At 37.0% G+C, this 26,999-nt stretch overlaps 1 protein-coding gene across 1 annotated transcript in view; it reads right to left on the bottom strand.

Moving 5' to 3' along the window:
• DIAPH2 (diaphanous related formin 2) overlaps window positions 1–26,999 on the bottom strand; it is a 1,001,003-nt gene that overhangs the window by 90,276 nt on the left and 883,728 nt on the right. The window lies entirely within an intron of this gene.

Here is a 26,999-nt window from a genome sequence, read left to right as displayed (position 1 = left end):
TCTCTGTCTGGTTTAGGAATCAAAGTAATACTGGCTTCATAGAATGAGTCTGGAAGTTTTCCTTCCCTTTCTATTTCTTGGAATAGCTTGAGAAGGATAGGTATTATCTCTGCTTTAAACGTCTGGTAGAACTCCCCTGGGAAGCCATCTGGTCCTGGACTCTTATTTGTTGGGAGATTTTTGATAACCGATTCAATTTCTTCGCTGGTTATGGGTCTGTTCAAGCTTTCTATTTCCTCCTGATTGAGTTTTGGAAGAGTGTGGGTGTTCAGGAATTTGTCCATTTCTTCCAGGTTGTCCAATTTGTTGGCATATAATTTTTCATAGTATTCCCTGATAATTGTTTGTATCTCTGAGGGATTGGTTGTAATAATTCCATTTTCATTCATGATTTTATCTATTTGGGTCATCTCCCTTTTCTTTTTGAGAAGCCTGGCTAGAGGTTTGTCAATTTTGTTTATTTTTTCAAAAAACCAACTCTTGGTTTCGTTGATCTGCTCTACAGTTTTTTTAGTTTCTATATTGTTTATTTCTGCTCTGATCTTTATTATTTCTCTTCTTCTGCTGGGCTTAGGCTGCCTTTGCTGTTCTGCTTCTAGTTCCTTTAGGTGTGCTGTTAGATTTTGTATTTGGGATTTTTCTTGTTTCTTGAGATAGGCCTGGATTGCAATGTATTTTCCTCTCAGGACTGCCTTTGCTGCGTCCCAAAGCGTTTGGATTGTTGTATTTTCATTTTCGTTTGTTTCCATATATTTTTTAATTTCTTCTCTAATTGCCTGGTTGACCCACTCATTCGTTAGTAGGGTGTTCTTTAACCTCCATGCTTTTGGAGGTTTTCCAGACTTTTTTCTGTGGTTGATTTCAAGCTTCATGGCATTGTGGTCTGAAAGTAAGCATGGTATAATTTCAATTCTTGTAAACTTATGAAGGGCTGTTTTGTGACCCAGTATATGATCTATCTTGGAGAATGTTCCATGTGCACTCGAGAAGAAAGTATATTCTGTTGCTTTGGGATGCAGAGTTCTAAATATATCTGTCAAGTCCATCTGTTCCAATGTCTCATTCAGGGCCCTTGTTTCTTTATTGACCGTGTGTCTAGATGATCTATCCATTTCTGTAAGTGGTGTATTAAAGTCCCCTGCAATTACCACATTCTTATCAATAAGGTTGCTTATGTTTATGAGTAATTGTTTTATATATTTGGGGGCTCCGGTATTCGGTGCATAGACATTTATAATTGTTAGCTCTTCCTGATGGATAGACCCTGTAACTATTATATAATGTCCTTCTTCATCTCTTGTTACAGCCTTTAATTTAAAGTCTAGTTTGTCTGATAAGTATGGCTACTCCAGCTTTCTTTTGGCTTCCAGTCGCATGATAAATAGTTCTCCATCCCCTCACTCTCAATCTAAAGGTGTCCTCAGGTCTAAAATGAGTCTCTTGTAGACAGCAAATAGATGGGTCTTGTTTTTTTATCCATTCTGATACCCTATGTCTTTTGGTTGGCGCATTTAATCCATTTACATTCAGTGTTATTATAGAAAGATGGGTTTAGAGTCATTGTGATGTCTGTATGTTTTATGCTTATAGTGATGTCTCTGGGACTTTGTCTCACAGGGTCCCCCTTAGGATCTCTTGTAGGGCTGGTTTAGTGGTGACAAATTCCTTCAGTTTTTGTTTGTTTGGGAAGACCTTTATCTCTCCTTCTATTCTAAATGACAGACTTGCTGGATAAAGGATTCTTGGCTGCATATTTTTTCTGTCTAGCACCCTGAAAATCTCGTGCCAATTCTTTCTGGCCTGCCAAGTTTCAAAAGAGAGATCAGTCACGAGTCTTATAGGTCTCCCTTTATATGTGAGGGCACGTTTACCCCTTGCTGCTTTCAGAATTTTCTCTTTATCCTTGTATTTTGCCAGTTTCACTATGATATGTCGTGCAGAAGATCGATTCAAGTTACGTCTGAAGGGAGTTCTCTGTGCCTCTTGGATTTCAATGCCTTTTTCCTTCCCCAGTTCAGGGAAGTTCTCAGCTATGATTTCTTCAAGTACCCCTTCAGCACCTTTCCCTCTCTCTTCCTCCTCTGGGATACCAATTATGCGTATATTATTTCTTTTTAGTGTATCACTTAATTCTCTAATTTTCCCCTCATACTCCTGGATTTTTTTATCTCTCTTTTTCTCAGCTTCCTCTTTTTCCATACCTTTATCTTCTAGTTCACCTATTCTCTCCTCTGCCTCTTCAAGCCGAGCTGTGGTGGTTTCCATTTTGTTATGCATTTCGTTTAAAGCATTTTTCAGCTCCTCGTGACTGTTCCTTAGTCCCTTGATATCTGTAGCAAAAGATTCTCTGCTGTCCTGTATACTGTTTTCAAGCCCAGCGATTAATTTTATGACTATTATTCTAAATTCACTTTCTGTTATATTAGTTAAATCCTTTTTGATCATCCCATTAGCTGTTGTTATTTCCTGGAGATTCTTCTGAGGGGAGTTCTTCTGCTTGGTCATTTTGGATAGTCCCTGGCGTGGTGAAGACCTGCAGGGCACTTCCCCTGTGCTGTGGTGTATAACTGGAGTTGGTGGGCGGGGCCGCAGTCAGACCTGATGTCTGCCCCCAGCCCACCGCTGGGGCCACAGTCAGACTGGTGTGTGCCTTCTCTTCCCCTCTCCTAGGGGTGGGATTCACTGTGGGGTGGTGTGGCTCGTCTGGACTACTTGCACCCTGCCAGGCTTGTGATGCTGGGGATCTGGCGTATTAGCTGGGGTGGGTAGGCAAGGTGCTCGGGGGCAGGAGGGGCAGGCTTAGATCGCTTCTCCTTAGGTGATCCACTTCAGGAGGGGCCCTGTGGCAGCGGGAGGGAGTCAGGTCCGCTGCCGGAGGTTTGGCTCCACCGAAGCGCAGAGTTGGGTGTTTGCGCGGAGCGAGCAAGTTCCCTGGCAGGAACCGGTTCCCTTTGGGATTTCGGCTGGGGGATGGGTGGGGGAGATGGCGCTGTCGAGCGCCTTTGTTCCCCACCAAACTGAGCTCTGTTGTCAGGGGGCTCAGCATCTCTCCCTCCCTTTGTCCTCCAGCCTTCCCGCTTTCCGAGCAGAGCTGTTAATTTCTGACCTCCCAGACGCTAAGTCGCGTTTGCTGTGGGAACACAGTCCGCCCGGCCCCTCCGCTTTTGCAAGCCAGACTCGGGGGCTCTGCTTGGCCGGCGAGCCGCCCCTCCGCCCCGGCTCCCTCCCGCCAGTCCGTGGAGCGCGCACCGCCTCGCCGCCCTTCCTACCCTCTTCTGTGGGCCTCTCGTCTGCGTTTGGCTCCGGCAACTCTGTTCTGCTAATCCTCTGGCGGTTTTCTGGGTTATTTAGGCAGGTGTAGATGGAATCTAAGTGATCAGCAGGACGTGCGGTGAGCCCAGCGTCCTCCTAAGCCGCCATCTTGCCGTAACTCCTCAGATTGTCTTTTTACATAATGTTCTTTTCTCTTTCAGGATCTCATCCAGGATACCACACATCACATTTAGTCATCATATCTCTTGGGTTCCTCTAGATGGACAATTTCTCAGGCTTTCCTTGTTTTGATGACTTTAACAGCTTCAGGTACAATGGTCAAGTACTTTGTACAGTATCTCTCAATTTGGGTTTGTCTGGTTATTAGGCTCATGATTAGACTAGGTTTTGAGTTTTTAGAAGGAGGACCACAGAAGTAAAATGCCATTCTTATCACATGAAGGGAACATATTATTATCTACATGTCATATCACTAATAATGTGATAAGAATAAGGTAACTAATTAACCCAATTTCCATAATTTTTGTTTATTAAAAATGTATTAGATACTTCAGGAATCAAAAAGTTGTAACCAGTTTTAAAATCTATTTTACTTTACATATGTGTGTACTATGTAGTTAGGATTCATGAGAATGCTGAAATTTTGTTCAATGAAATAGTAAAATTATTGGCTATTTATGGGGATGGTAAATTTTTAAAAAGATTCAAATTTTAAATTAAAAACTTTTAACTCAAATATTAAAATTAGGCTTGTTACAATGAATAGAATTTGCCTTTGTAAAATTCACTGAATATATAAAACATCAATTAGCAACTATTATACATTTTATAATATTGATATAATACAACTTTAATCTCTTTCACTGTGATGCCTGAAAAGTCTCATCTCCAATTCTAGAAAAAGGCCAAGATACATTTTTAAAAAACATTTTTAACGTTTTGTTTATTTTTGAGACAGAGACAGAGCATGAATGGGGGGGAGGGGCAGAGAGAGAGGGAGACACAGAATCGGAACCAGGCTCCAGGCTCTGAGCCATCAGCCCAGAGCCTGATGCATGGCTCGAACTCACGGACTGCGAGATCGTGACCTGAGCTGAAGTCGGACGCTTAACCAACTGAACCACCCAGGTGCCCCAAGGCCAAGATACTTTTAAAGTAAATGATACACATAATTTATAAGTATAAATGAAAATCAGGTTGAAAAATTTAAGTAATCTCAACCACAAAGGATTTAGGTAATGTGGAAGGGCAGAACGAAGGAAGAATAGAAATACACAAATTAGATGGAACATGACTAAATGGATGAGGTGATAATTTGTTAAAGACATAAAAAACAGAGGCTGAAAAGTTATAAGCACATAAATTCTAGAAAAATAATAGAGTTGAAAAATACAGACTTCTGCCATTTAATCAATTAAAAATACTTTCATTTTTTCAAAAAGCACTGAAATTGTGATTACACATACCTAGAGTATTAAGAGTTTATAAATTGTTGGGGAACATTTAATATGTATATTGATTCTAGAGCAAAAATCATTTTGATTTCAATTTCTGCTCATTTTGAGTTAGACTGAATACACTACCCTGTGTGAATCCCCAGAAAACAATTTCCCATATTAGAACACTGTCGAAGGAGATCAATTAATTTTTTCTGAAACTTACCAGAATAAATTACCTTTTTTTCTTGCTCCAAAAGAAATTAAAACAAGATGACTTGCAACCATTGTGGTAAAGATTGGTTCATGTAAGAATAATCAATAATTTTTAAAGCTAGGAGGGGAGTTTGATCTAGATTTGATATATTTACATGTCTTAAAGTATCTTGCCACAGACTGCTTATTAGTTAGAACAGGAAAAATAATACCTATTGAGTGGAGACACCAGGCAACACATCAACCAGGTGATCAAAATGAACATCACAAATGAGGGACGGAGAGACACTGTGTGCCTCCAGGTGTGAAATCCTACAGAGAACATAATTTGCTTATGAAATATTCCGTACAGGACCATGTAATCTGAATGTAACCATGAGAGAAATCCAAACCAAGGAATGTTCCACAAAATAACTGATCAGTATTCTTCATGTTTAACAAGGTGATAGAAAGTCATGAGGAACTGATCCACAGTTAAGCAGACTAAAAAGCAAGACAACTAAATGCACTATGTGATCCTGGACTAGATCCTGTATTGGAGGGGAAAATGGTTTAAAAGGTATCATTGGGAAAACTGCTACAACTGGAGTATGGACTATAGACTGTCAATTAGATGAAAGTATTAAATTAATGATATATTTCCTGAATTTGATAATTTTACTATGGTTACCTAAGAGAACAAGCATATTCTTAGAAAACAGTCACTGAAGTACTAACAGGGAATAACAAAACAAACGTGGCCAAAAGTTTAAAACAGTGAATCTGAGTACAGTGTATACAGGAATCTTCAGTATTATTCTCACCAATTTTCTTTGTATTTGAAATTATTGCAAATAAAAAACTTAGAAAAGAAAGATGAATTTTGGGAACCCAATCCATATGATTTGTCCACTAAGATAAAAATTTACTAATTACCTATTAAATATAGCAGGTAAATCAAACATTTCCATGTCTCGTTCCAATTGCTGGGCTAGTTCACTCTCCTGTAAGTCAACTGTCATGTCCTCAAGACAATCGCACAGTCTATCGAAAGGCTCCTCCTGACGATTAGGAACTATCTTTAGATGTTATTTTATGCTAAGTGAGGGAAAGGAATAATGGCCAGTTCACTTCTACAGTACACTAGTGATTTTTAATTTACTCATAATAATTTTATACATTTCTTCAAACAGGACCACAAGAGAAAAATAGTACAAAGTTGCTGTACTTTTGAATTTTGGATTTACTTTTCGCATTTTGTTAACCTATTTCTAAGTCTTTCACATTCTTCATATTTTCCTGCTAGCAGAGCTGCTTCATTTGCTTCAAATCACTAACTGGCCCATTGTGGGGGGGAAAGCCTCTTTCTGGGGATGACACGAGGCCACAATTCAAGATGGAATCGGATTTAGTGACAAGATTTGGCCTAGACTAGAATGTAAAATTAAATGTAGAAGTTTTGCAACTTACCAAACTGCCTCTGCATACACCCAGGAAAAAAAAAAAAGTTGCAAAGTGTTCAAGCTAGTGTTTCAGAAATATTACAGTTGTAAAATCTGTGGCACTAATAATAGCTGTGCCAAGCATCAGTTTTATTTTAGTAAGTTGTTTATCTATGCCATGTTTATGTATACTTCTATGCAAAAAGATGTGGATAACAGTTCTCTTTATAGAAAAATCAATGCACCCAAATAGTCATAAAATATAACAATGTGTACATGTAATGCATTATGCAAGTACAAATAGATCTACATTGGGCCAAATGTGGTCTAATCATTCTGGAAGTTCTGTTTTAGGTATATGATATTAAAAAATGCCAAACAGGCTTTTCCCTCAGAGTGTAGCCATTCATTTCACATTACCACCAGCAAATGGTATTTGACATGTAATTTTAAAATAAAGTTACTCTAATCTAAAGTACTAGTACAACAACAGGGGTAAGTACTGAAGCCTTTCATAAGACAAATGGATTTTAAAATTCTAGAGTTTTAGTTACAAGTAATTAGAAACACAATGTAGAACACTTGAAATGTATTTCTTTCAATGGTTAATTACATTAGAAAAGCTATTATTCCAAATAGTGATGGACTAATAAATTATAATAATCACTGCTGTAAAAACTGGATTGCAATGTATTAATAAGCAGTCTATATGACTAGAGAAGCCTATTTTTCCAACCCTGGAAGTTTACTTCAGTAAAGTGCTGTGTTGGCATGTACAGGGATGCATATAGATACATTCATATAAATAGACATTATGTGTATATATCCATTTAATTGTAGTCTGTTAAAATAGAATGGAACTCTAAAATGCATTTTCAAATGTTTTATTTATTTTTGAGAGAGAGCAAGAGACAGAGAGACAGAGTGTGAGTGGGGAGGAGCAGAGATAGAGGGAGACACAGAATCTGAAGCAGGCTCTAGGCTCTGAGCTGTCAGCACAGAACCCGATGTGGCGCTTGAACTCACGAACTGTGAGATCATGACCTGAGCCGAAGTTGGATGTTTAAACAACTGAGCCACCCACGCACCCCTAAAATGAATTTTAATTGTAATGTATGCTAAGTCTTTAAAAATTCAGGTAGTAGAGTAGATTTAACTAGAATACACATCACTTCTAAAAATCATCTCAGATTCATGATGGCATGATTTGTGTCTAAGTATGTCTCTGTATACAGGCTCCCTGTTCTCAATCTACAGAACTTATTACTTTTTCTACTATTAGAAATAAAGAAAGAGAGAAAAACAGAAAGGAAAGGAAAGGAAAGGAAAGGAAAGGAAAGGAAAGGAAAGGGATGCAGAACGTAAGTAGAAAAGTAAGCATATAAGGAACATAAAGGAGGTGAGAGAGGGAAGGGAAGGGAAGGAAATCCCCCATAACCTTGATGGCTGTGAAAACTCACTTATGCTAGTACACCAACCATAACAAAAAGAATAATAATAATTAGGAAAATGAACAACCTAAGATTTTGCCACCCTAGAAATAATGTGAATTATTTTAATTTTTAAATCAAGGTCAAAAGCAAATGGTACTATGTTAAAAATTAATAGACTGTAATGAGAACATGATCATGAATTTGTTGTGATTTTTAATGAAATCTTAATGAACATTTATTTTCTATTTGTAGAGATTATTTTTGTACTCATATAGTCAGTATACCACATGAGCTTTATAAATACTTCTTACTCCCCCATCCTGCCCCCCACTCACATGTATTTCAATCATTGACTCTAGGCAACTCATTTAAGAGAGTAATTAAAACAAATTTAAGTAACTCTAACTTCAGAAATTGATAAATAGTAACTTCATTCATCCTATTATGTGACTACAACCTTCTGTGCTTCCAATTCTTTCACATAGTGCCTCCTACTATACCTGTTCTTCAGTTTAAAAGGCATTTATTTCTGGACACCCTGTCCCCCTGCCTATTTTGTTTTTAGCTATCAGTCCCTTTGTGTCCTAACTTCTTTCCCTGTTCAGCCTAGAGTTCATAGTATATCTATTGTTTTGTTGCAGATACTAATGGTTGTGTAATCCAATAACCACTGTCAAATTATGTTCTCTCCCATCTTTAGGGGTGAGTAAACTAAATTCCCACTTTACTAGCATCCTTTGCAACAAAGCATATAATACAGTTCTTGCCAATGAGATGCTATGAAAGTTTTCTTGATAAAAGCAACAGATAAAGCTGGCATTTCCCCCTTCCCCATTATTCCTGCCTTGAATGCAGTTTGGCTGCCTGAAGCCATGGGAGCTATCTCGTGACCAACAAGGATTAGATTCTAGCCATAACGCACTTAAGTCACTGATAAAGAGGAAGAGTCATCTATTTCCACACTTGTTTTGTGAGAATAAATATTTATTTGTCTAAATCACTTTAAGATGAGAAAGCTGTTACTTCCAACCTAAAGTATTCTTATCTCCCCTCCCACTAATTCCTTAATTCCCTTGCCCTACTGTACTTCTCTAAAAGTTTGCTGACAAAATTCCAACTGAGTCAACCCAATAGTCCAACTTATAGTGTATTTCTACCCAAGTTTAGTTTATTAGTGTTACTAGATAAAATTACAGAGCCATTTATGTTGATGTCCCTATAAATTCATGAACCACAACTTTAAGCCCATGAGGCCTCCTATTTTGCACAGTTATCCTCCCTACTCACTTCAAATCTATGTCCTTATCATCATCCTGGCTTCTATGTGCACCACTCCAATGAAACTGTTTACATTCAAGGTCACCAACAAACTATTTACAAAAGCCAAGGCCTTCCCAATATTTACCTTCCTTGTTACTACATCCAAAGGACCTCTCTGCAGCATCACTCAGTGTCAACCAATTATTTCCTTATTGAAACAATCTTCACTAATTTTTAGGATACTTTCTACCTTTCTTACTATTCTATACTTTAAATGAATTGCAGTTCCCCAGTGAAATTCTCCATGTTGTCATCTATTTTCTTAAACATATTAATCACAGTAATTTTTTAATCATAGTAATTTTAAAGTCTGTGTGAATGCCAATATCTAGACCATTTATAGGTCTACTTCTATTTTCTGATTTTCCCTTGATCCAGGTTCTTCAAATGCCTATTAATGTTTGATTGAATACAGGCATTTTGTGTGAATAAATGTAGAGACTCTGGATGGTATTTTCCTCCAGAAAGGATTCAGCCTATCATTTGTAGGCAGCTAGAGGCAGATCACCTTAACCTAACAAAATAGTACAATAACTATAAGTTGAACTGGTCTTTAAAAGTTTCAGTGTACCTCAAGTTCACCCTCATTCTTAGAGTGTAGATTATTTAGGTGTCCCTAAAATCCTGAGATGTTTACAGGAGTTGCTTCTCCATGAAAAGTTGTGAATATTAACTGTTGTTTCTTCAGTAACTATGGGACTGAGGAAAATTCCACTTTGCTATCAACCATATTATGCTTGACTAGTTAGGCCTTCTCATGACATGCAAAGCTGAATACTTTGGCAAGTGGTCAGAGGGAAAAACTACTGAGTGTCAAGTTCACTTTTCTACTCATACCTTCTCTTAAACATTTTGGCTTCTGAGGCACCTCAGGAGCCCTCCATTGACCAGCCCTCCAGTTTTTTCTCTCCCCAGTCCTATGAGATAGCTGAGATCTCTGGTGAATATGTTATATCACACACCAAAAGCTGGCAAATGCCACAAAGGGAAACATGGCTAATGTCTCTATAGTTTTCCTTACTCATGATTTTAAGTCCTGGCTGTCTTGACAGCTTTCCTATAACTTCAAAAGCAATTTTTGTCTTTCATCTGGCTTATATAGATGTTTGTGGTAGAGCATGATCAAGTTCAAGATACTACATCTCTGCCAGATTTGAAAATCCTGTTTGGCATTTTTTTTTTAGCCCTTTCTCCAGGTTCCCTGCCATATGATTGAGTCTTTTTTAAAAAATTTTGTTTACATTTTTATTTATTTTTTGAGACACAGACACATAGCATGAGCTGGAGAGGGGCAGAGAGAGAGGGAGACAGAATCTGAAGCAGGCTCCAGGCTCTGAGCTGTCAGAATAGAGCCCAACGCAGGGCTAGAACTCACAAACCATGAGATCATGACCTGAGGTGAAGTTGGACATTTAACGAGTGAGCGACTCAGGTGCCCCAGATTGAGTCTTTTTTTTAAATTAAGTTTTTATTATAATTCCGGTGTAGTTAACTTACAATGTTATATTAATTTTAGGCATACAATATATTGACTTAACAATTCCATACATTACCCAGTGTTCATCCCAACAAGTGCTCTCCTTTATCCCTATCACCTATTTCACCCACCCCCCACCACCACCTCTGGTAACCATCAGTTTATTCTCTGTAGACAACAGTCTGTTTCATAGTTGGTTTCTCTCTCACTTTTTTTGTCCTTTGCTTGTTTGTTTCTTAAATTCCATGAGTGAAAACATATGTTAGTTGTCTTTCTCTGATTTATTTCACTTTGCATTATGCCACTTCTTTATCCATTAATCTATTTAGGACACCTGGGCTACTTTCATAATTGGACTGTTGTAAATAATGCTGCTATAAAACATAGGGGTGCATATACCACTTTAAATTAGCATTTTTGTATATTTTGGGCAAAATACCCAGTAGTACAATCACTGGATCATAGGGAAGCTCTATTTTTTTTTACTTTTTGAGGAAACTCCATACTGTTTTCGACAGTGGCTATACCAGTTTGCATTCCCACCAAGAGTGCACAAGATTCATTTTTCTCCACATCCTCACCAACACTTTTTTTTTTTATTGCGGTTTTGATTTTAGCCATTCTGACAGGTGTGAGGTGATACCTCAGTGTAGTTTTGATTTGTATTTCCTGATGATAGGGGATGGTGAACATCTTTTCAGGTGTCTGCTGGCAATCAGTAGATCTTCTTTGGAGAAATGTCTACTCATGTCTTCTGCCCATTTGTAATTAGATTATTTTTTGTGTATTGAGTTGTGTCAGTTCTTTATATATTTTGGATACTAAGTCTTTTTGGATATGTCATTTGCAAATAAATTCTCCCATTCAGTAGGGTACTACTAGATTTGTTGATTGTTTCCTTTGCTATGAAGAAGCTTTTTATTTTGATGTTGTCCCAATAGTTTATTTTTGCTTTTATTTTCCTTATCTCAAGAGACATATCTAGAAAAATGTTGCTACAACCTATGTCTTTATTCTTTGCTTATCTCTTACTGGTTTTTGATTTGTGGTTACCATTAGGTTTGTATATAACATCTTATGCATATAGCAGTCTATATTAAGTTGATGGTCACTTAAGTTCTTATGACCCCATTCTTTACCTGTCTCTGCTGCCACATTTTGGGTATATAGTATCATATTTTACATCCTTTTATTTTGTAAATCCCTTGACTGACTCTTACAGATATACTTATTTTTCATATTGTCACTTCTGGTCTTTCCTTTCCACAGAGTTTCCTTTAATATTTCTTGCAGTGGTGGTTTAGTGGTCATGAACTCTAGGTTTTCTTTGCCTAAGAAACTCTTTATCTTTCCTTCTATTCTGAATGATAGCCTTGCTGAATAGCCTTCTTGGCTCCATATTTTTCCCTCTCAGCAGATTGAATATATTATGCCATTCCCTTCTGGCCCTCAAAGTTTCTGTGAAACAATCTGCCAATAGCCTTATGAGGTTTCCCTAGTATGTAACTATCTTCTCTCCTCTTGCTGATTTAAAGATTTTTACTACTACTTTTTTCCATTTTAATTACTATGTGTCTTGGTGTGGAACTCCTTGGGTTGATCTTTTTGGGGAACCTCTGTGCCTTCCTGGGTCTGGATATCAGCTTCCTTCCTCCAGATGAGGGAGTTTTTACCTATTATTTCTTCAAACAATGTTTTCCCCTTTACTCTCTCTTCTTCTGGGACCCCCTATAACATGAATGTTATTACACTTGATGGAGTTGCTGAGTTCCCTAAGACTATCCTAAATTTGCATAATTGATTTTTTCCTATCAGTTGCTCAGCTTGGTTACTTTCCATTACTCTGTCTTCAAGGTCATTAATTCATTCCTTTGCTTCATCTAGCCTGCTGTCTATTCCATCAAGTATATTTTTAATTTCATTTACTGTATGGTTCATCTCTGATTGGTTCTTTTTTCTCTGTTTGTTAAGGGTCTCCCTGATGTTCTCTACTCTTCTCAAGTCCAGTGAGTATTTTTATGATCATTACTTTAAATTCCCTATCAGTCATATTACTTATATCTGTTTTACTTAGGTCTCTTCCTGTGGTTTGGGATATATTTCTCTGTCTCCTCATTTTAACTAACTCTTTATGTCTGTTTCTGTGTTTAGGAAAGTCAGCTGCATCTCCTGTCCTTGAAGGTTATGGCCTTATGAAGAATAGGTTCTGAAATGCCCTGCAGGGCAGTGTCCCATTTCTCAGGATCTGGCCCTTCAGGGAGTGACTCCTGTGTTGTTGTGTGCCTGTTGTATTGTTGTCAGTTTTGCCTACAGTCTAGTTTTCTGCAGTGGCTCTCTTTGCCTCTTGTAGGCAGTGTTTGGCCCCTGGCAGGGGTAGGGTGTGTTTTATTAAGGTACATGCTGGTGGGCTTGCTAATGAGACTTGGAGCAGCTGCTTCTAGGACCAGGCCAGCCTAAGAGGATCTGCGAAGAGCATGAGGGATGGGCATGCACTTTCAAGGTATGCTTCAGGCTTCTACAGCACACACCACTGCCACCAGGACCGAGGCTCTGGAAAAGGCATGGGTTGGGAGACACAGTGGTGGCAAAGTTTGAGCTGGTCTTCATGGGCAGGGGCCCTGCAGCACTGGGACTGAGGCAAGTATGACTAAGAAGAGCATATCCACCGGCTGCAGGGTAGGTTTGGTGCAAGCAAGTTAGGCAGTGAGTGTAGGTGCTGCTCTGGTTCCCTGTGTTTACACTGGTGGGGATGGGAGGAATGGCATTTGTCTCTCGGGGACAAGCTCTGTGAAGAAGAAATCACTCTTCTTCCTATGTGCCCCAGGCATTTTTCAAACTGCTGGTTCTAAGCTGTATCTGCAGGGGCTATTTGTCTTGCTGTCTCTTTAAGGGAAGGAACTTCATTAGCTTTCTAGTGCCCCCAGGGCTCTCCTGAAGCCCAGCTGGCTGATTTTTAGAACTACAGGCTTTAGAAGCACCTGGGTGGTTCAGTTTAAGGTTGGGGCGCCTAGGTGGCTTGGTCGGTTAAGCGTCCGACTTCGGCTCAGGTCATGATCTCACGGTCCGTGAGTTCAAGCCCCGCATTGGGCTCTGTGCTGACAGCTCAGAGCCTGGAGCCTGTTTCAGATTCTGTCTCTCTCTGCTCCTCCCCTGTTCATGCTCTGTCTCTCTCGTCTCAAAAATAAATAAACGTTAAAAAAAATTTTAAGGTTAAGCGCCTGACTCTTGATTCAGGTTCAGGTAATGATCTCATCGTTTGTGAGATGGAACCCCCCCATCAGACTCTGCACTGTCAGTGTAGAGCCTGCTTGGCATCCACTCTCTCCCTCTCTCTTTGCCCCTCCCCTGCTCATGTTCTCTCTCTCTCATTCAAAATAAATAAGTAAACTTAAAAAAAAAAGAATTATAGGCTTTAAGTCCTGCTGGTTGTAAGAACTCATGATATTTGGTCCCACTAGCTTTCAAAGCCAAATGTTATGGGTGTTTATCTTCCCCATGTGGGGGTCCCCAGTGTGATCATCTATTTCTTGCACTTCATCATGCTCCCTGCTCAGCACAGTCTGTTTAGTTCTCAAACTGTGTCTCTCCCTTTCCTACCTTCTTTGATATAGCCTCTACCTTTGGTTGTGGAGGTCATTATGCCAGTCTTTGTGTCATTTTCTGGGTGTTTATGCCAATGTGAATGTTATCTAGTTGTATCCATGGGATGAGTTGAGCTTAGGATCCTCCTACTTGGCCATTTTCCCTTCCAGCAATTCCATATGATTGAGTCTTAAATATTATTTCTTCTGCTAGGAATGTTTACCTCTCATCTCCTCTATTCCTGTTTCACTCATGTCCATCTTTTAGGTATCAGCTTAGAACACTCTAAGAAGTATTTTCTAATTGCTAAAGTCTGAGTTAGATGACATTTCTATATATGTCCTTAATACTCAAATAGTACTTCCACATTAGCACTTAGAACAATTCTCTGCAGTTTCCAATTTACCTATCTGTACCTGCCTCCCATGTGAAGGCAGAGACAATATGTTTACCACTGTATTCCCAGAACTTCTTCCTCTGTATCTCCAAGCACTCAGCACAGTGCTTAGCACATGGCCCAATAAATATTTTTTGAATGACTTAGTATCCTTCCTCTATCACCTTTCTTTTCTCTCTTCAAAGTAATCATGCTACGGGTAGTTCCTTATCTTCTTTTCCTCATTGACAGTTCAAATCATGTGATTTTTGGAAATCTATCACACCTGTATAACCTGAATAAAGCCAAGCTACTCCCATAGTTCCCTACTGCAATGGAACTGCATGAAAGTAAAAATCAATCTGAATAAAACATGATTGGAAAATGATATAGTGACTGAATTCTCTCCAAGGACACCAAAGGAGGATTCCATTTATAATGAAACAAAACTGATTTTTTTTCCCATTATCTTCCTCTGACTCAACCTTTTACACGCATGGCAGCATATTCCCAATGTTTTTCCCCCATTCCAATATCTATCCTATACAACAACACCTACAGAAAGTAAATAGCTTTCTCCCTGACAAAACTAATGTATATTCTGCAGTTTATTCTTTTCTCCTGTATCTTCTCTTTATAGTAAAACTCAGCTTAGCCTCTCTAACGTATTTCAACTTTTCTATTTAGTACACACACACACACACACACGTGTATATACATGTATATATGTGTATATATATATGTATGTATATAGGATAGCCTGGGAACTGAAGAAACAGGCAAGAATCCCCTTTTCTTTGAAAAAGATAATGCACATACTATCATATATACATATTTATTTATCTATCTTTCATATTTGTATGTCTCCTCTTTTCAAAATTTTTCTTTGGCACCATATCTCCACCCTCCCCTTCTTGTTTTCTTTTGATCTCTAGTCAGTAACTGACTTCAACAATAGTATTGCCATCCCATTATAAAACCCCATTTCCAAAAAAAGAGAATCAAAAGTTCACAAGTTTTAAAATTCAATTTGGTTTGATGAAAAACATATATCATTTAAACTCTTTAACACTACCTATGAGTCAAAGAAAATGCTTGAGTCCTAGTCAGAGACTTAACAATCTCAATCTACTTCTTCATCCTTTTATAATTAAACCTGTTTTTTCCTCAAGTATCACCATTCAAGCCAAAAATATAAAATTCCCTTACTCAATGATATTGCTTTTGTTTAATTATTAGAATAACAAAAGTGTTTGCTACTGTTCCTCTGAGAATATGTAAGATTTTAGTGACATTATTGGCTATCCTGGGTGAACTAAACAACCATTTATAACATTGCCTCTGTGGCAAAATGCTTTCTAAATTCCAAACAACTGACTTCCAAACAAAGTTTTCCCACTTGAATAACCAGGATTCAAACAGTAATATGCCCTAAATCTGTCTGCAATCCATTTGTAAGATGAGAATTGCCTGTATTTGAAAGACACATGCTTGTATGTTGGTCTTAATTATGCGATATAGATAGATAGATAATGAGATTCCATACCTGAATTTTTCTTCCTAGTTTTCAATTAAATTCCTCCATTTTATCAGATTAGACTCATGAAAATCCTAAAGAAAATTTTGTCAGCACAAGACATGTTCTATTTTTAATCTTTCTAGAATAATTTTTAACATGTAAGCCACCAGTTAAGCATTCAGCTTACAGAAACCTCTCAGTAATTACAGAACCAAGTAGATGTACTGGGATAGAGATTTTGTTTCCAAAATTCTATCTGATAAATTAATTTTTTTCTTGCACTAGCAATGGACCTGATCAACATACTACTTTTGCGTGCCATTGCCTGCTAGCACAAATTAGTCTGGAGGCAATAGAGGACAACATGGTTAGTGACTATTTTGAGGGTTAGGGATTTTAAAGCCAAGAGTACCCGAGGAATTGGGTAATGAGCGAATGAGGAGTACTCTTGAGCACAGTGCTAAAATGACTGACAGCAGAGTTGTAGTTTGGTAGGGAAAGAAATGAGAGACAGCAGAGTCATAGTTTGGTAGGGACAGAAATGAGAGCCAGAGGGAAAACAAGTTGGACAAAGGCTTGTAGCACACCACATGGAAAAATATAAGTACAGTGGGTGTGATGGGCTATGAAGGATGGAAGGAGAGTTGGCTGTCTTCACATAAGAGAATTTTAGAGTACCTAGAGGTATAGCAGTTTCAAGTGATAAAATCTAAATTGGTGATCACTGGATCTAGAGGATCAATGAAAAGTTTGAGTCAAAGTTGACTTCAAGGGTGTGAAACTAGTTGACTGGGCTCTTTGGTTAGAGATAGAGGAGGCAGAAGGAGTAACATGCTTTGGAAGGAAGCTTACTCAAACACTGTGCTGGAATGGATGCTAAAAATGGTATAAAATTCAATGCTTATTTTTAGCTTTCTGTTAACAAGTGACAAATGGATATGAAGATATTGATTTTTTGTTTGTTTGTTTGTTTGTTTGTTTGTTTTTGGCATTCTTCTTCCCAAGTGGCCTGATCACTAAACTTTCCATTCCCATGACTTCAATGAGAAGATATTCTATTTTAAGACAGAACCATTCGAATGCCTCATGTTCAATGTTACGGTCATCTCTATAAAGTAACCTCTGCGTGACTGCTTCAAAGACATTTGTGGAAGCTCTGATCTACTCAGGGGAAGAGAAGTTTCCTCAGAGAAAACTACATTGGAGGTCATTTTTATTAGGAAACAGGTCTTACAAGTCTCCACTGCTACTAACTCAACCTGCCATACCAGGGAATAGTTGTGTAAAGATGACGATCAACTCTGGGCAGTCAAAATTGTGAAGTGATTGCTAGAGGCCTGGTTTGGTGACACTGATCAAGGTCAGATTTGTTTGTTTGAAGCAGGAAATGAGAAATATTTTTCATTTATAATAGTCATGCAAATTAGGTTTACAGTCAAAGGGCATACATGGAACCAAGCTATGGGCAAAAGAATTTCTAACAAAATATTCAACATGTATTCCACTAACAGTTTGTCTTGCGCCAGATAATCTCTGTAACATCACTGTCAAATGGGCCAAGCCAGATGAAACAGTAGTGGAACATAAGACTGTATGTGAGGTGGGATATTACAGCCCTTTCATGTTGGGCACTTAACCAACTGAGCCATCCAGGCACCCCTGTGTCAAATATATTTTTAATGAATAAATCTTGTTTTATAACTGCTCCAAATTTATTTGACTGAGTACTGCCCCCAGATCTTTTTCTTTTTCTTTTTTCAAATATTGCCCCAAAGGGGAGGGGAGGTGTTGGGCAAGAGAAATATGTCCATAGAGCTACCACAAAGTGAACTGTGGGAGTTATGGAAGGAGAGAACATAACTTCCCTTAGCAGGGTGTATTGTTATCAGTACTATCATCCTTTGGATAATTGGAATTCCAAAGAACAAAGATAACCACTTAAATAAGATAGGATTACAAACTGGAATTTTTATGAATGAGATGCTCAATCCATTTAATCTTGGTCATTATCTCAGGTTTGTATCTGAGGTTACTTAGAATTCTTTCAAATGCATTTTTATACATATTAGGACAGGAGAGCATTCTAGATAGAACTCAGAAAAAAAGGAATCTCCCATTAATCTATTTGTCACTATCTGGTCTCAAAAATATGGGAGAGGGGTGGGGATGGAGGTGCAGAGGGATAGAGAGAGGAGAACATCCAAATTTTCTACTTTTTGATTTCAAAGTTTATAGGCAACAAGAACAGAAGTCCTATAAGAATAGACATCCATCCTCTTTGTCTCTAAGCTGAAATGAATTGCTGTTGTTTGTGAAATCCCTCTGAGACAGAGATTTTACTCAATGAGCTGCCCTTTCCCTGGGATCTCCAAAGGCATGAAAGGAAAATAGCAACACCTTAGATAATAAAGCAGGCACACCCTGCCTGAATCTGCTATGTAAAAGATTTAAAAACCTTCTATTCTTTGCTTTAGAACACCAGCTTTACTTTCTTGTAAGCTCAGTTCAAGATTGCTGCTGGTGAACAGACAGGCCACTACAGAGGCCATTAAGTAGTGAACAATCAAAATCTTCATCTAGTTCCCCAAACAGAGAAAAGAGTGGTCACTGGCAGGAGAGATATATATTTACTGTTTGTGGTAATGCAGTGATAGTGCTCCTTCTAGTAAAAGCAAAAGCACATAGAATATTAAAATTAAAAATAAGGACAAAAGTCAAGCTTCCATTTGACTAAAAGGTATACTATACCTCAATTATAAGTAAAACCTGGTTCCTGGTTTTGCCTCTCTGAAATATAGTATTAGGCTAATTTAAGTGCTAATGAAAGCAGTCATGATTTTTTTTGACCAAATGGGCCTTAAATTATTAACTCTATAGTTCAGAAATATTTGTTGACTGAATGCATAAAAGACTTATTAATATGCCATGTAGACAATTTCATTATGGAACTTAAAAACCGAGAGTCTACATAATAATTAGGAATACAAAATCTGTATAGAGAGGGAAAAGACATTATGAGGCTTGGGTTTGTTATATATGGGGATGCAATAGCAAATTAAATGCACATATAATCCTGTGAATCTATATTATCTATAGTCTATACTATATTATAGTACAGTATAGTGAAAAAAAAAGGTTTAGAGTGCTCATCAGAGGACATAAATTCTAGTGTCAACTTTGCTACTAACGAGGTTAAGTGAGCCTGCACAAGTCCTTAACCTTTATGTAAAAGCAATGAGTTGGTAAACACATTAAGATAATTTCTATTGGTAAATTTTTATGAATCTAGGACTGATAATGCAAAGTACTTCTGTTGGCAGATATGCAAATAGTTATTAATCACAAAGCCTTTCAATAAGGCTTTCTAGTTAAATAGCTGTAGGGTTAACATTTCCTGTACATTTAAAATCGTTTATAACTTTGAAAAAAGAGATGTGCAAAGTTGGGTCTTGGCATTCTTGCAAGTGGAATTAGGATTTTGTAACTTCTGGGAAATAAATGAAATTTCTCCTGTCCCTAAAATTATCACCAGGCTCTTAACTTTGGGTTTGGAAAAATGAAAGAAATGTGTATGTGGGGAAGGGAGAGTAAAGAGTGGGAAGGAAATTGATTCCAAAATGATTACTGTTTTCCACAACAGCTTACACATGTAGTCCACAAATGCAGTGATATTTAATTGTGCTTCATTAGTGAACAAACCCAGTCAAAGGTAATCGAAAGTGGCTTGTTGATGAAGCAAATGACCATGAAGAACATTTCTGTATCATCTCTATTTTAAAGATGAATTTGTATCATCTGTCTCTCTAGTTTGTACCTCAAACTGCTATTGAAGACAATGTTGTTCTTTGTCTTCCATTTTAAAATGCTTTCATTTTGTCAATATGGGAGCTATAAAATATATCATGTTTTTCTTTCTGTCTTGGCTTCTAGGAAGCTCATAGCTAAATTTAATGCATAACAGCATAGGGAATATAGTCAGTAATATTGTAATTGCATTATATGGTGACAGATGATATAACTACACTTGTAGTGAGCACAGCACAACGTATAGAAAAGTGGAATCACTATGTTGTGCACCTGAAACTAATGTAACATTGTATGACAACTATATTCAAATAAACAAATTTTAAAAATAAACGTAATGCTCAATAATAATAACCATCCTTAATATAAGTATTTGGAATAATTGTCTGAAATTTTTCCTCCAATTTTTAACATTATTTTAATAGCCATGGGTGTAAACTACATGAAACCCTTCTATTCTAGGAAGTAGATGAGGAATAAATATATTAATGCATATGTTAGGCAGGAAACTAGGCATGAGAGACAGGAGGACCCACCTTAGATGTCCTGGCAGAGAGCCCCAACCTAGGATTGCCCAGGGACTATACTATTCCACCCATCTAGCAGTCCAGGAAGATGAATAGTTGTTTGTTATGCTTGTTGTAGATGTGCAGAAAACAGCCCTTGTCCTTATTTGACCAATGTCTGGAACAGAAACAATTTTGCTGTTTCCTACACCATGCAGGCATATCAAATGCATCTTGGGAAAGGACATGCCCAGTTGACTACTGTATGATCCAGACCTGTCACTGAAACGTTGTAACACTAGGACCCACCCAAAAGAAAAAATGATATCAGCCCACACCCCAGAGTTCCCCGGGGCCTTTTCTCTCTTGACTGATTGGCCTGCTCCTCCCTTGTAGTGTACTTCAATGATTTTTTTCTCTGCCTTGCTTTTGTTTCACTGTCCTGTAATCTTTTACTGCAGCATTGGAAAGAACTGAGGCTTTTTTTCTTTTCCATGTAACTCTGGGTAGCACATTCAGAAACAAAAGGGAAGAAAAGAAGGAAAGGAGGGAGGAGGGAAGGAAGGAGAGAGAGGGAAAGAAAACAGGCAGGCAGGCAAGCTGATTTAATTTAGATTGGGAGAAGGAAGGATGGGTAACCAGCCCTTGTAGAATTTAAATCTGAGATAATAACTTGGCAAAATGGAGCAAAGGTAGCTATCTGGTTAGGATGCAGTCAACACATATCCATGTTCTATCTAGAGGAAGAAAACATTTATCTATGTGGAAATTAGAGTATACTTTAAAATCATGGTCTGAAAAAATTCATTAGAAATAGACCAGCTTTGGGTAATTACTTTCATAAAAGCACTGTTATTTGTGGAAAAATTATAACTCCTAACTAGATGTGGAACAGAGACCAATATAGAACGTAAAATTCAATGCCTTCAATCATCACTGGGACTACACAGAGCAACAGGAAGTTTAAAAAAAAAAACAAGATAAAACATTTTTGGAAATGCAACATTTGGAAATTCTTTGAGGTTGTACAATTTTAACAGTTTCCCTTAAAGAAAAAGTCTCTGCATATATCAAAAAATCCTTTTTATTTCAACTGGAAAACAGTAAGAAGAAAAGAAGGTCTAAGGATAGCTAAGATTAAAGTAAAACTAAATAACATTCTTGTTATACAGATTGGGTAGGTGAATTTCTTGATTCACTTTTAGAATGCAACATTGGGAAAAGGGAGAGGACAAACGTGTAGAAAGAGTAAAAACAATTGAAGGGGCTGCAGAAAAATGAATAACAAATAAGCTATTTGACAAAGATTGACAGACTCTGGGTCACTGTTTAAACACTAACCTCTGTTGAAAATTACAGGCATCCTTATCAATCACAGTCACAAGTATACTCCATCTTCTTGGGTTCACAGAGAGTTATGTAGGGACTACTGATCCTTCAAACATTAAAGAACCATTTTAAAGGCATCTACACACTTTTACAGAAAAGAGAGAACATCTAGCCAGTGAACAATATATGGCAGTAACTATCCTGTAGCCCGTCCTTGGAGATCCAGGTGACTTATAGTATATTTGTTCTAATAAAATTATCCATAAATTTGATTTTTTTTCCTTTAAAACAGAGATGTCTTAAATATAATCAAGGAAATGACTAACTAAAGTAACCCTATGGTGAATATTTTTTTAAAGTAAGAGATCCCTGAAAGGGAATAAAATTATCTTCTTAGCTTATCAATTTTGTAAAATAATATTTTCATTTATTGAGTTTGCTTAAATAGGGGTACATCTGAATATACCACTGTGAGCAAAAATGAAGTAGCATGGCCTGGCTATGTGTATCTGAAATTGCAGCCGTTAAAATGTACTGTTCAGAATGTTTAATTCTTTTTATACATATCAGGTAATATACAGCCAACTCTCAATTATCTAGGCTAATGGAGGTGAAAAATGACATGGGCAATTTAAAATAGCAAATAATCCAGACATTATTTATGTAGACTTAGAAAGCCATCTTAAATCTGAAATTATGTTTGAAGTATGAGCCACTATTCAGGAAGACTAGAAACTGAGCTGGCATCAGGAATCTTGAGGGCTGAATAAACTTTATGGACTGTCAAGTCTTCATTATTCCTGCTTCTAGAGGTGGAGGAGCTAGAAAGTACAGAGCTATTATTCTTAGCTAGAGAAAAAGTTTAAGAATAGAAAGGATAGGAAGGGGGCTGGAGGATGATACCAAAACAAGTTTCTGGGAAAATCCCAAGCTTTCTCATTTGGGAGTTTCCTAGCTCATTTAGGGACTGAAACTTCATTCACTGGTGCTCTAATACACAGAGTCTAATCCATGGTTTAAGAAATCAACCAAATTAAATGGACAACACGAAGAGAAAACTCAACATGAGGTATTATATATATATATATAGAGAGAGAGAGAGAGAGAGAGAGAGAGAACCAACTAGAAGGACTTAATTTTTTTTTGGTCAACATGCTTTCCAGCAGGGATTAATGAAACATCAAGCAGTTCTTGGAATTCTTCCCCATTCTGATTTTCCAACATAGTCCTATGCTATTCCTTTATCTCCTCCAGTTTTATACTACATGTATGTTAGCTACTGACTTTAGATCTATATGAGAAATAAATATAAAGATCAAGAACTCACTGTTTATGTAGGTTTATCTCATACTGCCAGTTCTGCTCACCAAAAATAAGATAGAATAGAATAAATTAAAACAAGATTGCCTACTGGGCATTCAGAATCCATGCCACTTTCCATGGCAGTAAGCAGGTCTTCACATCCACGAAAGTTTAGAAAGAGCTTGGTAGCATTCTGGCCCCAATAATTTAATTCATTTGATTTGCCACACAAGATTGCATTCTCAGTGTCAGGGTCAGCAGAATTTGGCCCAACACTATAGTGCCATTCATTTTCAGAAGTACCTGATTTTGCAGGTGAGCAGTTCTGTCTCCATAGAGTTCCACTTCTGTGGCTAACATCTCAATCACCCTGTAAGAGACACCTGTTCTGGGGTCTGATGAGCATCAGCAATGGGAGTCTTAACTCAGCATTTGGCTCTCAATAACATTATTTTACTGGTTTCAACATCAGCCATATGTCCAACCTTGGAAAAATTACATTTATTGCATGTAGGGTTTCCTTTAATAAAAACAGGGCTAAATGAATGTAGAGATGATGTTTGTAAATAGATTTTTTTATGGAAAGAGCCTAATGTCCATCAACTGACGAATGGATAAAGAAATTGTGGTTTATATACACAATGGAATACTACGTGGCAATGAGAAAGAAAGAAATATGGCCCTTTGTAGCAACGTGGATGGAACTGGAGAGTGTGATAGTAAGTGAAATAAGCCATACAGAGAAAGACAGATACCATATGTTTTCACTCTTATGTGGATCCTGAGAAACTTAACAGAGGTCCATGGGGAAGGGGAAGAAAAAAAAAACAGAGGTTAGAGAGGGAGAGAGCCAAAGCATAGGAGACTGTTAAAAACTGAGAAGAAACTGAGGGTTGACGGAGGGGTAGTGATGAGTATTGAGGAGGGCACCTTTTGGGATGAGCACTGGGTGTTGTATGGAAACCAATTTGACAATAAATTTCATATTAAAAAGAAATAAAAAAATCACAAAAGCTACTGGTTTCTGAGAAAATAAGACTATGTCTGACTAAAGCTAAAATTTTTATCGGCAGTAAATTGTAATAACAATCTATAAAAATGCTATCCTCCCATCCTTGCATATAAATCTTTTTTAAAGCTGAGGAAAACTATTATTACTTCATCCAGAAAGATGCCCTTCCTCCTGCCCTGTCCCTTTGGTCCTGTCAATGATTCTCAGCCTTACAGATGAAAGATACTTAAATTATACATTACTGTCCTGCTTTGTGAAAGTTGTGAGAGAGATGGTTTGAATTTCTTGTTTTTATTATTTTTTTGAGAAGAAAAAGGAAACAAAAATCAAAGCACACTGCTGAGGTTTTTTAAATATTTTTTTTCCATAAATCATGGAACAAATGTTTATAAAATGGTAACAAAATTAGACTTGCTGCCTGATCACAATTAATCAGTTCAAATGTTGAGTTTACTGAGTTTACATGGTCTGCAGTAATTTATTTCCTCTTACTGGAAACTAGCATAATGGAATGTGTTTGAATGGGGACTCTGGTAGAAGCAGTGTTAAAACAATATAAACATTAATCCAAAAGATGTAGAATTGCTTTCAATTCTGGGTTATTATAAATGAATGAATAGGAAGACAAAAGAAAAAATCAAGTAGTAAGAAATTCAAGGTAAAATAGCAAAAAGTAGAATTAGAAAACTTTCTTAAAAGAGATGACATAGTATTTATAAGATACAAAAACTGCCCTGCTGCTTCTGTGGGGCCTTCTCAGAATATTTCAAACTGCAATGATCTTGTCCTTCTCTGAGGGCACAGAGGCTGTTTTTTGTATTGAAAATGTAAACATTTGATGTTACAATGAATTAGATGATTTTGGAAAACCTAGGATATACCAGAACCTATAGAACAACATTGTAGTCCATATTTACTGTTGTATATGACTATTTTATTTTTATAAGTCTTGACAACACACTTTCTACTTTTATACTTTGTACCACACCACACTCATAATATTTCTTCAATAAATACTACTGATTGAATATGTTCAGGGCCTGATGGGTTATTTCATATGCATGAGTATAATGCTTTAGAAGTACAGTTCAATGATCTAGACCCTTTCCAGAGTGAGAAGACCTTTCTTTGTTTTGCTACATAAGAGAAACTTTGATGCAAGCTATTATTAGAAAGGCAGCTTTGCAGTTACAAGTCCTTTGCCAAAATTTGATTTAACAAATGTTGCTTTTCCATGATTACCTAGGATTCTAGTCCTCCCCAAAGGGAACTTTAAGCTCAATAAATTGTTAACTTTTCTGGGTATAAGCTGTCTGAATTTAAAGAACAAATCCATGATTTCCTATGTTTGTTACTTCATAATGTTATGACTTCATATATATTCACCATAGATAGGAAAGGATGGGGATGCGCTGGTGATAGGGAGCGTTAGGTGCAATTAAAGGTTACAGCCAGGTTTGCTGGCATAATTCTCCATTACAGAGAATTCCTAAAAATACAAATCAGGCAGGTCTATTAAAATTTTTATTCATTCTCTATACTAGATATGCAATCTCATTAGTCTTGACAAAGGTCAAGAAACTGAAAGTAAATCAGTACATACAGTACTGATTTCAATTTCCTTCATTTATAATTAAGATTCTCCATTACTGAATTTTAAACTCTTATTTTGTCAACTCTAAATCTATGCAAGTAATGGGGAATGAACAATTCCTTAATAAAGCAAAGTATGTAGATTAACTGTAGTATGGTATCTAAAAGGAAGTGTGCAGGATACTAGGAGTAAGGGCAGTTCAGATTAAAAGGATAGTGGAAATGAAGATTTAAATAGAATGTCATGTGAGTTTTCTTTTTAGATCTTGTGTCTCATGTACTTCCAGTTTTGAATGTTTGAAAGAGGAGAGTAGAGTAAATTCCTTGGTGGTAGGAATGGTTTGGGGTGGGGATAAGTAGCTGTAAAAATAGTTCACTGATTAGGTTGGTGTGCTAGGAGGGATTAAAGGTGCTGAGTAGGAAATTCTGCCACTTAGGGGTGGAAAAGGTAATTAAATATTCCTCTTTTTCATCAGTATAATCTGCTGGCTCTACAAATCCCACCCTTTCCACTTCTGGCATCCTTTCACTGGCCCTTTGTTATCTTCTACTCTCCTCTCAGCACTCAACTCATCCCTAGTATCCAACCATCAGTTTCTAAGGTCTTTACACTCTTGGAGAATTAGTAGCTAATCTGTAGCTTGGCTTTATGAAAAGTTATATTATATATACTTATATACTTAATATATTAACCATAATATTAGTAAACTCTGAGTCTAAAGCAAAGATTGCCTTTTGTAACGTGGAGTAAGATGGTATCATTCTCCCTGAAAGACTCTCATTGCTTTAACTATCATTTATACAAAATGATTTCTTATGAAACATCGACCACTTTAGAAAGATTTCAGAATCAAATATAATTATGATTACCTCTCATAAGGAGGCTAGATAATCAGGACCTCATTAGGAATAAAAGGCACATTAAGATGGGAGACGATTTCATTAGGTACCACAATAAAATGTCTTTGACAAGTAAATGGTGTTTTAGTTTTTTTCTCTAAAAACAATCTAGAAGAATATTCTTAATACAAAGATTTTTAAAAAATGCATTATATTATATTATATATACATATACATGTATATACATATATGATATATACATATTATTATATACATATTACATATATAATATGCATATATTATACACACATATATGTGTGATGTATGCATATATATCACACATATATATTATAATACATTAAAATTCATTATATAGAAATGCTTATCTATGTTGTGTGTTATTGGATGATGGATTCCATGTATGCTTTCATTTCACAAATATTCATTGAATACATACAGTATGTAAGTACTATGGAGATGATAAAGATGCATTCTTATTCTGTGTAAAATAAATGTACAAATAGAATTTAGGCTCCCCAAAAGTAGGACTTTTTGTGTGT

This window comes from Prionailurus bengalensis, chromosome X, assembly GCF_016509475.1.
Source record: "Prionailurus bengalensis isolate Pbe53 chromosome X, Fcat_Pben_1.1_paternal_pri, whole genome shotgun sequence".
Lineage (NCBI taxonomy): Eukaryota > Metazoa > Chordata > Mammalia > Carnivora > Felidae > Prionailurus > Prionailurus bengalensis.
This window is presented reverse-complemented; position numbering and strand designations above follow the sequence as displayed.